Genomic DNA, 5965 nt, shown 5'->3' with positions numbered 1-5965 from the left:
AATAGATCATTCAAACGCGCATCTCCTGACACATACACTCCGGTCGGTTTATTGCATGAGGGAGTGAGTTAATTCGCTGGACGGTTTCTCCTCTCTCCCGTCCTCTCCGGTGTGAAGTTCAAGGCGTTTTGTGTTCTTCTCAAAAAAAAAAAAAAAAGAAATACGGCAGACGTTTGTTATTGGTCGGTTGAGGACGTTACATCACTCCCGGTGATGACGCGGCCCGTGTCTTCCCGCATCCTTTCAGCCTTCCCGCGTCTTTAAGCGATTCTTGTCGCTCCACGAACCGCTCCAGCCTCCCGACGGTTAGTGAGAGAAACAACCGACGAACGTTTCCTGTCTCTGAAGGAGACTGTCTCTCTCTCTCTCTCTCTCTCTCTCTCTCCGCTCGCCGCTGTCCAGAGAAATTATAATATTTAGCACACCGGTGAACGAACGACTTTTTGTTTTCTGTTTTCTGTATTTGACTAAGAAGCTTCTCGTCTAACGTTACCGAGTAAGTATAGCCGTTCATGCACTCTCACATGCGCGGTTCTGCCGCCAGTGTGTGTGTGTGTGTGTGTGTGTGTGTGTGTGACTCTCACTAACCCCCCACGTTTAGGTTGTGGCCGGCGTATTGTTTCCTCGTCTGTAGGATATCAGACAGAGAGAGAGAGCTCGAACTACGTTTTTCCTGTTAGGATATGGTTTACTATGTTCCTTTTTAAAACGCCATGTGTAAGTATCAATTCATCAGTTTTAATGTACAACTGTTCTTTATCCTAGTTGTTATACTACGATCCTAGCAGAGACTGTTGTTTTTTTGGGGGGGGCTTGGCTCTCTGATATACAAGTTGATATTTTGTAGTCTTATTCGTATGACGTTCTCCTGATCCAGTTTATCTTCTCTGATTTTATCTCCTAGGATAACCGGTTGGGTTTTTAGTTTGTTTTTAGCGCACTTTGCCTTTACACCTCCTTTAGACCAGCTACGCAATGACTCTTTTTTATTTTTTTTAAATATCTCAGCAGTTTTACAGTCGTCTCGTAATGCACTGGCTGTGTTACTGTACGAGGATTGTGTGTAAAGGGACGTTGTGTTACTCATTCGTCAGTAAATGAGCATTTGTGATATGCATTTAGCCATCTCTGTTGTAAAATCACTTCTCCTTTCCTGGCTGTGGTAACAGCTGTTGGCTATTGTTGCTACATGAATATGTTTGCTGTGCTCTTCTCTGTCTGACCGCGGCTGAAGAGTTGGTACCTGTGTTTGTCTCCTGTCTGTGTTAGCTTCTTGTTGGACATAATCATTTTTACACAGTTGTAGACCTTTATCTTGAAATAGTATTTTTTTTGACAACAAGTGGTCGACTACAAAGGCTAGGTGAATGTCACTGTTAGTTTTGCACAGAGAAAATGTCCTTAAAAATCTAATTGACTTTGTTTACTGACTGACGGTCGGTGTCTTTTCGTTAGACTTTATTACATTTTCTGTTGCTTTTTTTGTCGATGAGAATTTAAGAGGACATTTTTGTCGTTGTTTAATATGTGTTTATGTTGGCTTCTCTTCGCCTCAGGCGCATTGGCAGTCGAGTCCAGGACAGGTGCATCAAACGACGGGCTACTGGCGTTTGAAAATGGTGTCCAAATTCTATGGGCTACACTAGATATATATATATATATATATATATATATAGTCTCTATATCACAGATCTCGGCTGGTGATATACTTTGATTTGGATGAATTATAATACTTAGTCCCATGATATGGTTATTCATGTTTATTTGTTTATTACTCTTGTACAACATTATCCGGAGGTTGTTTGATCACGACTAAATTATTCTTTGGGACACACTTAAATTAGTAAACCTCTCAGCCTAGTTCTTGTCCTCACATCTCCATTATCGGGGATCTGATTCCACAGCTTCAGTTTCATATGTATTTGTCTCGGTTCTAGTCTATAGTTCCGTTTCAACCGGTATGTTCTGTGGTGTTTGGTGAATCTGAATTTTTATATATATATATATATATTTACCTTTATTTAACTAGGAAAGTTAAGTTAAGAAAAATTCTTATTTACAATGACGGCCTACCTGGGGAACAGTGGGTTAACTGCCTTGTTCAGGGGCAGAATGATAGATTATTTTTTTATTACCCTTGTCAGCTCAGGGATTCGATCTAGCAACCGTTTGGTTTCTGGCTCAACGCTCTAACCACTAGTCTACCTACCGCCCTGTGAAAAAATGTTACATTAAATATCACTTTATTCTGGGAATTTGGCTATTGATCTTAATCTGTTCTCAACCCTTTTCATATTAATGTTAAATTACATACAGTGTATCTATGCTGGATAGAGATTTCACTATTTACATTTAACAAAATAAAGTTTGTTTAATAACTGTTATGCCCCGAAGGACATTTCTATTCATGATAAAAGTTAGTATTTTATTTTTTATCATCACCGTTTTATCATATAAATACACCAACATTTTAATATATTTATTTATTGTACAGAGATAGACTACGGTGTCCAGAGATGACTCATTTGTGCCAAAACTAAACAAAACTACTACTGTATATTTGAGCCTTTCTCCGAACAAAGTTTGTAGTTCGATTCATTTGATGCACTGTTAACACTTTACAGCCCCTGTTACAGTTGAATTATTCCTGTAAATACAGTGGAATTACAGTTGAATTATTCCTGTAAATACAGTGGAATTACAGTTGAATTATTCCTGTAAATACAGTGGAATTACAGTTGAATTATTCCTGTAAATACAGTGGAATTACAGTTGAATTATTCCTGTAAATACAGTGGAATTACAGTTGAATTATTCCTGTAAATACAGTGGAATTACAGTCAAATTATTCCTGTAAATACAGTGGAATTACAGTTGAATTATTCCTGTAAATACAGTGGAATTACAGTCAAATTATTCCTGTATAGTGTAAGTACAGTCAAATATTCCTGCATAGTGTAAGTACAGTGTCAAAATAAATGGTATTACATTGTTATACAGTGATTCCACTTACAAGCCGGGCATTTGAGGCTGAATCACAATAAATACGTTTAAAGTTTGAATCATTTGACTTTAAGCATTTCGGACTGAGTTTCATAGTAATTGTTGCACAGGAGTGTGTGTGTGTGTGTGTGTGTGTGCGTGTGTGTGAGTGCTTGCATGCGTGAGTGTGTGTGTGAGTTTGTGTTAGATGGAGGAACAGAGAGCAGATTTGTGTGTGTGTGTGTGAAAGAGAGAGAAAGAGAGGGAGAGAGACAGAGAGAGAGGGAGACAGAGAAAGAGAAAGAGAGAGAGAGAGAGAGGGAGACAGAGAGAGAGAGACAGAGAGAGAGAGAGAAAGAGAGGGAGAGAGACAGAGAGAGAGGGAGAAAGAGAAAGAGAGAGGGAGACAGAGAGAGAAAGAGAGGGAGCTCGATCTAGGTCAGATTTGGACAGTGGGGGTTGTGGAGGTTGGAAGCTACAGAATGTTTTTTAACGTCCTTTTAACAACCAGTTCTCATAGTCTCACTTCACACTTAGACGTTCATCCATGTTTCTCAAACATCACATTTCTAAGTGTTTAAAGTGACGTTTAGGCATTAACTCTTAAGGTCAGGGTTCAGTTTAGGCATTAACTCTTAAGGTCAGGGTTCAGTTTAGGCATTAACTCTTAAGGTCAGGGTTCAGTTCAGGCATTAACTCTTAAGGTCAGGGTTCAGTTCAGGCATTAACTCTTAAGGTCAGGGTTCAGTTTAGGCATTAACTCTTAAGGTCAGGGTTCAGTTCAGGCATTAACTCTTAAGGTCAGGTTTCAGTTCAGGCATTAACTCTTAAGGTCAGGGTTCAGTTTAGGCATTAACTCTTAAGGTTAGGGTTCAGTTTAGGCATTAACTCTTAAGGTCAGGTTTCAGTTCAGGCATTAACTCTTAAGGTCAGGTTTCAGTTCAGGCATTAACTCTTAAGGTCAGGGTTCAGTTTAGGCATTAACTCTTAAGGTCAGGTTTCAGTTCAGGCATTAACTCTTAAGGTCAGGGTTCAGTTTAGGCATTAACTCTTAAGGTCAGGTTTCAGTTCAGGCATTAACTCTTAAGGTCAGGTTTCAGTTCAGGCATTAACTCTTAAGGTCAGGGTTCAGTTTAGGCATTAACTCTTAAGGTCAGGGTTCAGTTTAGGCATTAACTCTTACGGTCAGGGTTCAGTTTAGGCATTAACTCTTAAGGTCAGGGTTCAGTTTAGGCATTAACTCTTAAGGTCAGGGTTCAGTTTAGGCATTAACTCTTAAGGTTAGGCAATAACTTTGAATGGTTAATTACCTCTTGGAACTACCCATCCCGGATCCGGGAGAATTGTCATCAACTACACTAATTAGCATAGCGCAACGGTCAAAAAATATTACTAGAAAATATTCATATTCATGAAATCACAAGTGAAATATAGTGAAACATAGTTTAGCATGGCAAACGTTTTTTATAATTAATCCTCAGGGTGTTTTTTCAAATATCTATTCGATAATATATCAACCGGGACAATTGGCTTTTCAGTAGGAGTGAGAGGAAAAATGACTACCTCTGTCTTTTACGCAAGAATCACTCTGAGAGCCCTCAGCTGGCCACTTACGCAATGTAGTCGTTTACGCTCATTCTTCAATATAAAGGCGTGAAACTACGTCTAAAGGCTGTAGACACCTTAGGGAATATGTAGAAAAAGGAATCTGGTTGATATCCCTTTCAATGGCCAATAGGGATGCATAGGAACACAACGGTTCCAAATTAAGAGGCACTTCCTGATTGGATTTTTCTCAGGGTTTCGCCTGCAATATCAGTTCTGTTATACTCACAGACAATATTTTGACAGTTTTGGAAACTTTAGAGTGTTTTCTATCCTAAGCTGTCAATTATATGCATATTCTAGCATCTGGTCCTGAGGAATAGGCCGTTTACTTTGGGAACGTTATTTTTTCCAAAAATAAAAATAGTGCCCCCTAGTTTCAAGAGGATTTATTAAAGGTAAGGGTTAAGGTTTGTGATAGACTTAAAACAAAACATACTTTCTATCGCTGGATTCAAACATGCAACCTTTGGAATCAGAGGTAGATGCTTACGCCTATCTGCCATCCGCACATGCATGGCCCTAGCAAAACCAAAAACCTATTTAAAGCTGACAGCTCTCACTGTTGCACCTAGTGGCCGTTTTTTTCCCCACGTCCTCACACATGGATAACGTTGAATAACCGTCTCGCATCCCGGGTGTCCTGCCCGCCTTTTAAGTGCAAACAAAAATACAAATCACCCAATCCCCAACTTTCCTCACATCAACTCTCCTTAACACAACTCTTTACCTCCTCCACACATTAAATGACACCCCTATGACACCCCTATCCCCTGGTCATACGTAACACACTGTATAGAATAGGGTGCAGGCCAATGGGCTGTTGTTGTACACGTGTATTCTTGGAAAATGGGAATTTCTGGAGGTTTCCTTTTGACAAGATTCCCTGTCTGCACTAATGTACAATTCTTACATTTATTTAGGTCATTTTTTAAATCATGTTGTTGTAATTGTAATAACATCGTGATTTAAATAGGGTTATTGGGGCAGGAAACAGGAAACAGGGCTCTAAAATTATAAACATATTAGTTGATTTGAGACAATTGTTTCTGTTCTTACTTCTCCAGGTTTCTAAACTGATCCATAAGTCTCTCTCTCTCTCTCTCTCTCTCTCTCTCTGTCTCTCTCTCTGTCTCTCTCTCTGTCTCTCTCTCTCTCTCTCTCTCTCTCTCTCTCTCTCTCTCTCTCTCTCTCCTCTCTCTCCCTCTCTCCCTCTCTCTCTCTCTCTCTCTCTCTCTCTCTCTCTCTCTCTCTCTCTCTCTCCCCTCTCTCTCTCTCTCTCTCTCTCATTACTGACGTCATTAACATACTGTACCCCAAATCGGGGTTAGATCTCTCTCTCTCTTAGAAGCTTAGTCTCTGTCTCATCAGTCCACAA

The 5965-nt window shown here is 39.7% G+C and overlaps 1 protein-coding gene across 2 annotated transcripts in view; it reads left to right on the top strand.

Annotated features, from left to right (window-relative positions):
• Nucleotides 1-213: 213 nt before the first annotated feature.
• LOC112264131 (prospero homeobox protein 1-like) overlaps nt 214-5965 on the top strand; it is an 82084-nt gene continuing 76332 nt past the window's right edge. Inside the window, exon 1 of one of the 2 annotated variants that reach the window (XM_042325160.1) lies at nt 214-496. The gene's annotated coding sequence lies outside the window, so the exon portion shown is untranslated. Of the gene's footprint in view, nt 497-586; nt 718-5965 lie in introns of those variants that run through there. The other variant, XM_042325161.1, reaches the window with a different exon arrangement.

This window comes from Oncorhynchus tshawytscha, linkage group LG08 (assembly GCF_018296145.1).
Source record: "Oncorhynchus tshawytscha isolate Ot180627B linkage group LG08, Otsh_v2.0, whole genome shotgun sequence".
Classification (NCBI taxonomy): domain Eukaryota; kingdom Metazoa; phylum Chordata; class Actinopteri; order Salmoniformes; family Salmonidae; genus Oncorhynchus; species Oncorhynchus tshawytscha.
This window is presented reverse-complemented; position numbering and strand designations above follow the sequence as displayed.